This window comes from Oncorhynchus clarkii, chromosome 3, assembly GCF_045791955.1.
Source record: "Oncorhynchus clarkii lewisi isolate Uvic-CL-2024 chromosome 3, UVic_Ocla_1.0, whole genome shotgun sequence".
Lineage (NCBI taxonomy): Eukaryota > Metazoa > Chordata > Actinopteri > Salmoniformes > Salmonidae > Oncorhynchus > Oncorhynchus clarkii.
In genome coordinates, this window is record NC_092149.1 from 9,684,251 (window position 1) to 9,693,844 (window position 9,594).

At 43.6% G+C, this 9,594-nt stretch overlaps 1 protein-coding gene across 1 annotated transcript in view; it reads right to left on the reverse strand.

Annotated features, from left to right (window-relative positions):
• The window catches only part of LOC139387518 (serine/threonine-protein kinase ULK4-like), a 136,731-nt gene extending 132,098 nt beyond the window's left edge, over positions 1-4,633 (reverse strand). Inside the window, exon 1 of the mRNA XM_071133791.1 lies at positions 4,416-4,633. The gene's annotated coding sequence lies outside the window, so the exon portion shown is untranslated. The remainder of the gene's footprint in view (positions 1-4,415) is intronic.
• Between the last annotated feature and the right edge of the window lie 4,961 nt (positions 4,634-9,594).

The window sequence follows — 9,594 nt, forward strand, 5'->3', positions numbered from 1 at the left end:
TACTCAACCCAGCACCTTAGAGGCTGCTGCTCCATTTACATTGACATGGAATCACTGGTCACTTTAATAATGGAACACTATTCATTTTAACAATGTTTACACACTGCTTTACTCATTTCGTATGTATATACTGTATTCAATTCTACTGTATTTTTAGTCAATGCCACTTCAACTTTGCTCATCCTAATATTTATATATTTCTTAATTCCATTCTTTTACTTTTAGATTTGTGTGTATTGTTGTGAATTGTTAGATACTACTGCACTGTTGGAGCGAGGAACACAAGCATTTAGCTACACCTGCAATAACATCTGCTAAATATGTGTATGTGACCAATAAAATATGACTTGAATTGATTTTGAAGCCATTAAGTGAAGCTTGTTGTCGGGTAGAGCAAGTAGATAAAGGTCAGATGTTCTTTTGAGTGGTCAAAGGGCCTTCTATTCTCTGGTGTTTCTCTCTTTCTCTTTCTCTCTCTGTGTGTGTGTGTGTGTGTGTGTGTGTGTGTGTGTGTGTGTGTGTGTGTGTGTGTGTGTGTGTGTGTGTGTGTGTGTGTGTGTGTGTGTGTGTGTGTGTGTGTGAGAGAGAGAAAGAGAGAGAGAGACAGAGAGCATGCACATGCTTGCGTGTGTGACAGACACAGATCAATGAAATCAAAATATAGTCATATGCAAACAGTCTATTGTCAGGTGCCACTGCCAACAAGGCTTGACAGTAGCTAATATGCTCCAGGTAGGGCCTACGCTACTCTATGGTTGACCCCTGTGTGTGTGAGAATGTGACTAAAAGTGTGAGTGTGTGTGTTTGTGGGTGACATAAGAAGTTATGATCTATTCTATTCTACTCTGTCTTCAAGGTCTAGCCTGGTCACATACAGTACTATACAGATGAAATGTAGAAGTGTACTCTAATAGGCCTACCATTTGACAGAATTAGTCTGTAGCTTCCTCCCTTCACACTAGCATCTAACCCATTCATAGATGCTAACTGCTTTAGCACCTACTGACGATATTATCTTCTGGTCGGGGGAGTTTTGTTAAGATCCCGAGACGCTTGTTAGAACTTATGGAACATATTTTTCATATCGATAATAATAATAAAGGTTAAATTACTACACACCTTTATAGGAATAGGGTTATTTGATTTAAACAAATATTTAACCTTTATTTAACCAGGTAGGCCAGTTGAGAACAAGTTCTCATTTACAACTGTGACCTGGCCAAGATAAAGCAAAGCAGTGTGACAAGAACAATAACACAGTTACCCATAAACAAATATACAGTCAATAACACAAGAGAAAAATCTATGTACAGTGTGTGCAAATGTAGAAGAGTAGAGAGGTAAGGCAATAAATAGGCCATGGAGGCAAAATAATTACAATTTAGCATTAACACTGGAGTGATAGATGTTCAGATGATGATATAGAGATACTGGGGTGCAAAAGAGCAAGAGGATAAGTAACAATATCTGGATGAGGTAGTTGGGTGTGCTATTTACAGATTGGCTGTGTAGAGGTATAGTGATCGGTAAGCTGCTCTGACAGCTGATGCTTAAAGTTAGAGATGGAGATATAAGACTCCAGCTTCAGTGATTTTTGCAATTCGTTCCAGTCATTGGCAGCAGAGAACTGGAAGGAAAGGCAGCCAAAGGAAGTGTTGGCTTTGGGGGGGACCAGTGAAATATACCTGCTGGAGTGCGTGTTACGGGTGGGTGTTGCTATGGTGACCAGTGAGCTGAGATAAGGTGGGGCTTTTACCTAGCAAAGACTTATAGATGACCTGGAGCCAATGGGTTTGGTGACGAATATGTAGTGAGTGCCAGCCAACGAGAGCATACAGGTCGCAGTGGTGGGTAGTATATGGGGTATATGGGGCTTTGGTGACAAAACTGATGGCCCTGTGATAGACTACATCCAATTTGCTGAGTAGAGTGTTGGAGGCTATTTTGTAAATTACATCGCTGAAGTCAAGGATTGGTAGAATAGGGGAGGCTTTGTTGCGAAATAGGAAGCCGATTCTAGATGTAATTTTGGATTGGAGATGCTTGATGTGAGTCTGGAAGGAGAGTTTACAGTCTAACCAGACTAGGTATTTGTAGTTGTCCACATATTCTAGGTCAGAACCGTCCAGAGTAGTGATGCTAGTCGGGCGGGAGGGTGCGTGCAGCAATCGGTTGAAGAGCATGCATTTAGTTTGACTTGCATTTAAGAGCAGTTGGAGGCCACGGAAGGAGAGTTGTATGGCATTGAAGCTCATCTGGAGGTTAGTTAACACTGTCCAACGAAGGGCCAGAGGTATACAGAATGGGTAGAGGTGGATCAGAGAATCACCATCACCAGACATCATGTATATATATATACAGAGAAAAGAGTCGGCTCAAGAATTGAACCCTGTGGCACCCCATAGAGACTGCCAGAGGTCTGGACAACAGGCCCTCCAATTTGACACACTGAACTCTATCTGAAAAGTAGTTGGCGAACCAGTCGAAGCAGTCATTTGAGAAGCCAAGGCTATTGAGTCTGCTGATAAGAATGCAGTGATTAACAGAGTCAAAAGCCTTGGCCAGGTAGATGAAGACGGATGCACAGTACTGTCTTTTATTGATGGCGGTTAGGATATTGTTTAGGATCTTGAGCGTGGCTGCGGTGCACCCATGACCAGGTCGGAAACCAGATTGCATATTGGAGAAGGTAAGGTGAGATTCGAAATGGTCGTGATCTTGGCTTTTGAAGATTTTAGAAAGACAAGGCAGGATGGATATAGGTCTATAAATGTTTGGGTCTAGAATGCTTTCCAATCTTTGGGGATCTCAGACAACACGAAAGAGAGGTTGAATAGGCTAGTAATAGGGGTTGCAACAATTTCGGCAGATCATTTTAGAAAGAGAGGGTCCAGATTGTCTAGCCCAGCTGATTTCTAGAGATCCAGATTTTGCAGCTCTTTCATAACATCAGCAGTCTGGATTTGGGTGTAGGAGAAGGGCCTTGGGCAAGTTGATGCAGGGGGTGCTGAGATGTTGGCCGGGGTAGGGGTATTCAGGTGGAAAGCATGGCCAGCCGTAGAAAAAGGCTTATTGAAGTGATCGATAACCGTAGATTTATCGGTGGTGACAATGTTTCCAACCTTAGTGCAGTGGGTAGCTGGGAGGAGGTGCTCTTATTCTCCATGGACTTTAGTGTCCCAAAACATAGTGTTTCCCACACAACCATATCTCCATGTCGGCCATCTGTGCTAATTAGTTATCTAGCCTAGCGTGTCTTCCTAACAACTGTGTAAATGTAACTGTGGAGAAAGTGTAGTTCGTCAACTGGCACACACAGTTTATGGATCTGTGCAGTAGGCTAAGTGTATCGTTTTTATTTGAAATATTATTTCTCACTGATATGAAGGATAAGGAGCATATGTTTTGAAAACCGTTTTGCAAGTGATGATTATTGATGCTTCTAAACGTTAAAGCACAATGTCGAAATTGTAGTTCACACATCCAACAATGTGCGAAGCTAACTGCTGAAAACCCAACAGATAATAAGGGTTTTCAAGAGCTACAGCACCCTCCAGCTGTGAGGAGAGTGATGTCATCATGTTCGATGCGTTCAAGTGGAATGTGCCACCGGTAGCGATCAGCGTGGATTTTGGACACACTCACACCCGGCTTTCTCTTCAACATTTCAAACTTCATGAAATCTACTTGAATCCGATTCTGTGTTATAGTACTGCACAACTATTATTTTTTCGCAATAACTCAGAGGCTTCTCTGAGACAGTGTACGCTAAACGAACCAAGAAAACGACACATAGCATGCTGCGTGCGCTACTTTTCTTTCATCCATAGGCTACATTTGCTTCAGAAGTTTTCTCCCCAAATGTAAGCGACGGCGAAGGTGTTTTTGTACGTTTCTTTGGTTGTTCATGAACTTTTACTTTTAGTACTATTTAGTATTTTTTCTACAAAACAGACCAACAGTTCCATGGACGATATTTGAGAAAAGCGGATGGTCTCCATTACGGAATACAATTGGCGACTGAATGAATTGAGGCCAAACACAGAAAGGAAACGGTTGATTCCGCACTACGAACTGAAATCATTCGGATTCTTTGTCGCTATTCACGTGGTAAGTGTCATCACAGTTCATTGAGTATCGACTGCCTACAATTGGAAACATTGTGTCAATGTAAATAAATGCTGATTATTATGTAGCATTTGTGTTACACCACTACCTCATTTGCACACACTATATAGACTTTTTCTACGGTATTGTTGACTGTATGTTTGTTTATTCAATGTGTAACTCTGTGTCGTTGTATGTGTCGAACTGCTTTGCTTCATCTTGGCCAACTCGCAGTTGTAAATGAGAACTTGTTCTCAACTAGCCTACCAGGTTAAATAAAGGTGAAATAAAATAAATAGTTCACTGACCGACATTTTGACAGGTTACTTTATGTGCACGAGAGTGCCCCAGCTTCTAGATCAGTAGAATGTGATGTGACATTCTGATTTCATTTCTCTCCCTCCTTAAATCCAGATGAAAAATCGAAGCCGTGTGTCTAGAGGCAGGGTTTAATACGCGTTCTTATACAAAGCAGATTGTGATCTGATTACATTGTGATCTGATTACATTCAAGCTTTCTTAACGTTTAACTGAACCAAACACTTCGGCCTAATGGCTTGCTGTCTTCAAGGTATATTTGGTCCGTTTTTCATGCAGTGGCTGGTGGACTGGAAGTCTCCTTTTTGAGGGCCACGATGGACTATAAATGAAGCAATCGAGAAGGCACATGATCTGCCTGTAAACATACTCCCTATTAGTCAGTTTCATTCCAAAAATACTTTTAAACATTTTGTCTTGTATCACAATGACACCTTCCTTTTATTTCCATTACATGAGCAGTGAGGTAATGGGTCTTAACCCGCTGCAGAGCCTAACACACATTGGTTAACTCTGTTCCTTGTCTCCAGATGTGCAAGCGTTCCACATTGCTGGCTATGTTTGACCATAGGCCACCATCCCAGACTTTAATAGCAGAGATGCTGAGGCCACCTGGACTATTTACATTGACCCTCCCCCTTTGTTTTTACTCTGCTGCTACTCGCTGTTTATTATCTATGCATAGTCTTTTGACTTTATTTTTGACTTTAGTTTATTTAGTATATGTTTTCTTAACCAACAATGCAGTTCAAGAAATAGAGTTAAAGGCTTGTAAGTAAGCATTTCACGGTAATGTCTACCTCATTTTATTTGATTTTGATTTGCTCTTAGCCGTTCTCAACTACACACACACACACACATCATTTCTATCTGATACACTGGCATTTTGAGATCCAATATTCAAGGCCACATTAAGTTCAACCAATCATGTGTATCCTAATCATGCCCTATTGACCATTGTGAAACACGTGTCACATAGGTGCCCTTACTAAATCTCCCTGGTGTCTGAAAGTGAAAGCAGCCTATACTCTGCGTGTGTGTGTGTGTGTGTGTGTGTGTGTGTGTGTGTGTGTGTGTGTGTGTGTGTGTGTGTGTGTGTGTGTGTGTGTGTGTGTGTGTGTGTGTGTGTGTGTGTGTGTGTGTGTGTGTGTGTGTGTGTGTGTGCGCGCGTCAGGATCAGCCGGGGCCATGCCATCTATGCGTGATTTATAATCCCTGTGTTTTAACAGATTGCATCCGAGCAGCTCAATAATTGTGCCATCCCATTCCCTGCAGCAGAGAGAGATGATGGGTTGTATAACCAACCATACAGCTGAGCATTTGGACTGGATATTGTTCTTAGACATAGTTCGTTGATCTCAATGTGATTTAGTGTGGAGAGACTTTCGAGGGACACATGGGTCCATTGCTTTCCTACTCATTTCACAATCTCTGGGAAAAGCCACTGGCCTTTATTACGGTCTCTTGCATTTTCTCATCCTCTTAATGCATGAGTGATGTCTTCTTCTCTGCTCTTCTGCACGTGTGTTTTGGCCTGAACGCCTGGAGAGCTTGGTTGTGTTCCCCTGTTCAGACGTTGCGTGCATCAACCAATGGTTGCGTGTCACATCATCGACTGTGCCGTTTGGCACCAGATTGCTATAACATATGATGTGGTAAACTGATGCCTATCCAGGCGTTGTTAGATCTGGTATGCTTCAGCAACACCTGGGCAGAGGAACTCTCCCCTCGTCTCTCTCTAGCTCCTCATCCCTCTATCTTTCACCCCTAACCACACTCTCTCTCTCACCCCTAACCACATTCTCTCTCACCCCGAACCTCACTCTCTCTCACCCCGAACCTCACTCTCTCTCACCCCGAACCTCACTCTCTCTCACCCCGAACCTCACTCTCTCTCACCCCTAACCTCACTCTCTCTCACCCCTAACCTCACTCTCTCTCACCCCTAACCTCACTCTCTCTCACCCCTAACCTCACTCTCTCTCACCCCTAACCTCACTCTCTCTCACCCCTAACCTCACTCTCTCTCACCCCTAACCTCACTTTCTCTCACCCCTAACCTCACTCTCTCTCACCCCTAACCTCACTCTCTCTCACCCCTAACCACTCTCTCTCACCCCTAACCTCACTCTCTCTCACCCCTAACCTCACTCTCTCTCACCCCTAACCTCACTCTCTCACCCCTAACCTCACTCTCTCACCCCTAACCTCACTCTCTCACCCCTAACCTCACTCTCTCTCACCCCTAACCTCACTCCCTCGCTCACCCCTAACCTCTCTCTCTCACCCCTAACCTCACTCTCTCTCTCTCACCCCTAACCTCACTCCCTCACTCACCCCTAACCTCTCTCTCTCACCCCTAACCTCTCTCTCTCTCACCCCTAACCTCTCTCTCTCTCACCCCTAACCTCTCTCTCTCTCACCCCTAACCTCTCTCTCTCTCACCCCTAACCTCTCTCTCTCACCCCTAACCTCTCTCTCTCTCTCACCCCTAACCTCTCTCGCTCTCTCACCCCTAACCTCTCTCTCACCCCTAACCTCTCTCACCCCTAACCTCTCTCTCTCTCACCCCTAACCTCTCTCACCCCTAACCTCTCTCTCTCTCTCACCCCTAACCTCTCTCACCCCTAACCTCTCTCGCTCTCTCACCCCTAACCTCTCTCTCACCCCTAACCTCTCTCGCTCTCTCACCCCTAACCTCTCGCTCTCTCTCCACCCTAACCTCTCTCTCTCTACCCTAACCTCTCTCTTGCTCCACCCTAACCTCTCTCTCTCTCCACCCTAACCTCTCTCTCTCTCTCTCCACCCTAACCTCTCTCTCTCTCTCTCTCCACCCTAACCTCTCTCTCGCTCCACCCTAACCTCACTTTCTCTCTCACCCCTAACCTCACTCTCTCTCGCTCACCCCTCTCCCCTAACCTTCTCTCTCTCTCTCTCTCTCTCTCTCCCCTAACACCTCTTCTTCCTCTCTTTCACCCCCAACTCTCGCTGCTCCTATTTATGGCAGCCAGTATCACTCACTATAATTAGGTGGTTCATGTTGTGTCTGTATGTCCAGTCCAATCCTGCTAATGCAAATGTGTTAGGCTGGATTTGTTTGGCCTGAATTCTGACTTGCCTACAGCTGAGGTCTAGACATGGCTAATGGACTGATGAAAATAAGAGGATCCGCTCTTGCTCTTGCAGGCACTTCTCTCTATTCTTACATACAGTAATTATGAAGCATGTTTTACTAGTTGAACGTCTACTGCCTAAGTAATCAACACTTACTGGGCCTTTACAGTTCATATCTATTTCTGCAGTCGGTCAGGCACTACATCTCTCCATTTAGTCTAATACAGTTCATATCTATTTCTGCAGTCGATCAGGCACTACATCTCTCCATTTAGTCTAATACAGTTCATATCTATTTCTGCAGTCGATCAGGCACTACATCTCTCCATTTAGTCTAATACAGTTCATATCTACAGTGCCTTGCGAAAGTATTCGGCCCCCTTGAACTTTGCAACCTTTTGCCACATTTCAGGCTTCAAACATAAAGATATAAAACTGTATTTTTTTGTGAAGAATCAACAACAAGTGGGACACAATCATGAAGTGGAACGACATTTATTGGATATTTCAAACTTTTTTAACAAATCAAAAACTGAAAAATTGGGCGTGCAAAATTATTCAGCCCCCTTAAGTTAATACTTTGTAGCGCCACCTTTTGCTGCGATTACAGCTGTAAGTCGCTTGGGGTATGTCTCTATCAGTTTTGCACATCGAGAGACTGACATTTTTTCCCATTCCTCCTTGCAAAACAGCTCGAGCTCAGTGAGGTTGGATGGAGAGCATTTGTGAACAGCAGTTTTCAGTTCTTTCCACAGATTCTCGATTGGATTCAGGTCTGGACTTTGACTTGGCCATTCTAACACCTGGATATGTTTATTTTTGAACCATTCCATTGTAGATTTTGCTTTATGTTTTGGATCATTGTCTTGTTGGAAGACAAATCTCCGTCCCAGTCTCAGGTCTTTTGCAGACTCCATCAGGTTTTCTTCCAGAATGGTCCTGTATTTGGCTCCATCCATCTTCCCATCAATTTTAACCATCTTCCCTGTCCCTGCTGAAGAAAAGCAGGCCCAAACCATGATGCTGCCACCACCATGTTTGACAGTGGGGATGGTGTGTTCAGCTGTGTTGCTTTTACGCCAAACATAACGTTTTGCATTGTTGCCAAAAAGTTCAATTTTGGTTTCATCTGACCAGAGCACCTTCTTCCACATGTTTGGTGTGTCTCCCAGGTGGCTTGTGGCAAACTTTAACCGACATTTTTTATGGATATCTTTAAGAAATGGCTTTCTTCTTGCCACTCTTCCATAAAGGCCAGATTTGTGCAATATACGACTGATTGTTGTCCTATGGACAGAGTCTCCCACCTCAGCTGTAGATCTCTGCAGTTCATCCAGAGTGATCATGGGCCTCTTGGCTGCATCTCTGATCAGTCTTCTCCTTGTATGAGCTGAAAGTTTAGAGGGACGGCCAGGTCTTGGTAGATTTGCAGTGGTCTGATACTCCTTCCATTTCAATATCATCGCTTGCACAGTGCTCCTTGGGATGTTTAAAGCTTGGGAAATCTTTTTGTATCCAAATCCGGCTTTAAACTTCTTCACAACAGTATCTCGGACCTGCCTGGTGTGTTCCTTGTTCTTCAGGATGCTCTCTGCGCTTTTAACGGACCTCTGAGACTATCACAGTGCAGGTGCATTTATACGGAGACTTGATTACACACAGGTGGATTGTATTTATCATCATTAGTCATTTAGGTCAACATTGGATCATTCAGAGATCCTCACTGAACTTCTGGAGAGAGTTTGCTGCACTGAAAGTAAAGGGGCTGAATAATTTTGCACGCCCAATTTTTCAGTTTTTGATTTGTTTAAAAAGTTTGGAATATCCAATAAATGTCGTTCCACTTCATGATTGTGTCCCACTTGTTGTTGATTCTTCACAAAAAAAATACAGTTTTATATCTTTATGTTTGAAGCCTGAAATGTGGCAAAAGGTCGCAAAGTTCAAGGGGGCTGAATACTTTCGCAAGGCACTGTATTTCTACAGTCGGTCAGGCACTACATCTCTCCATTTAGTCTAATACAGTTCATATCTATTTCTACAGTCGGTCAGGAA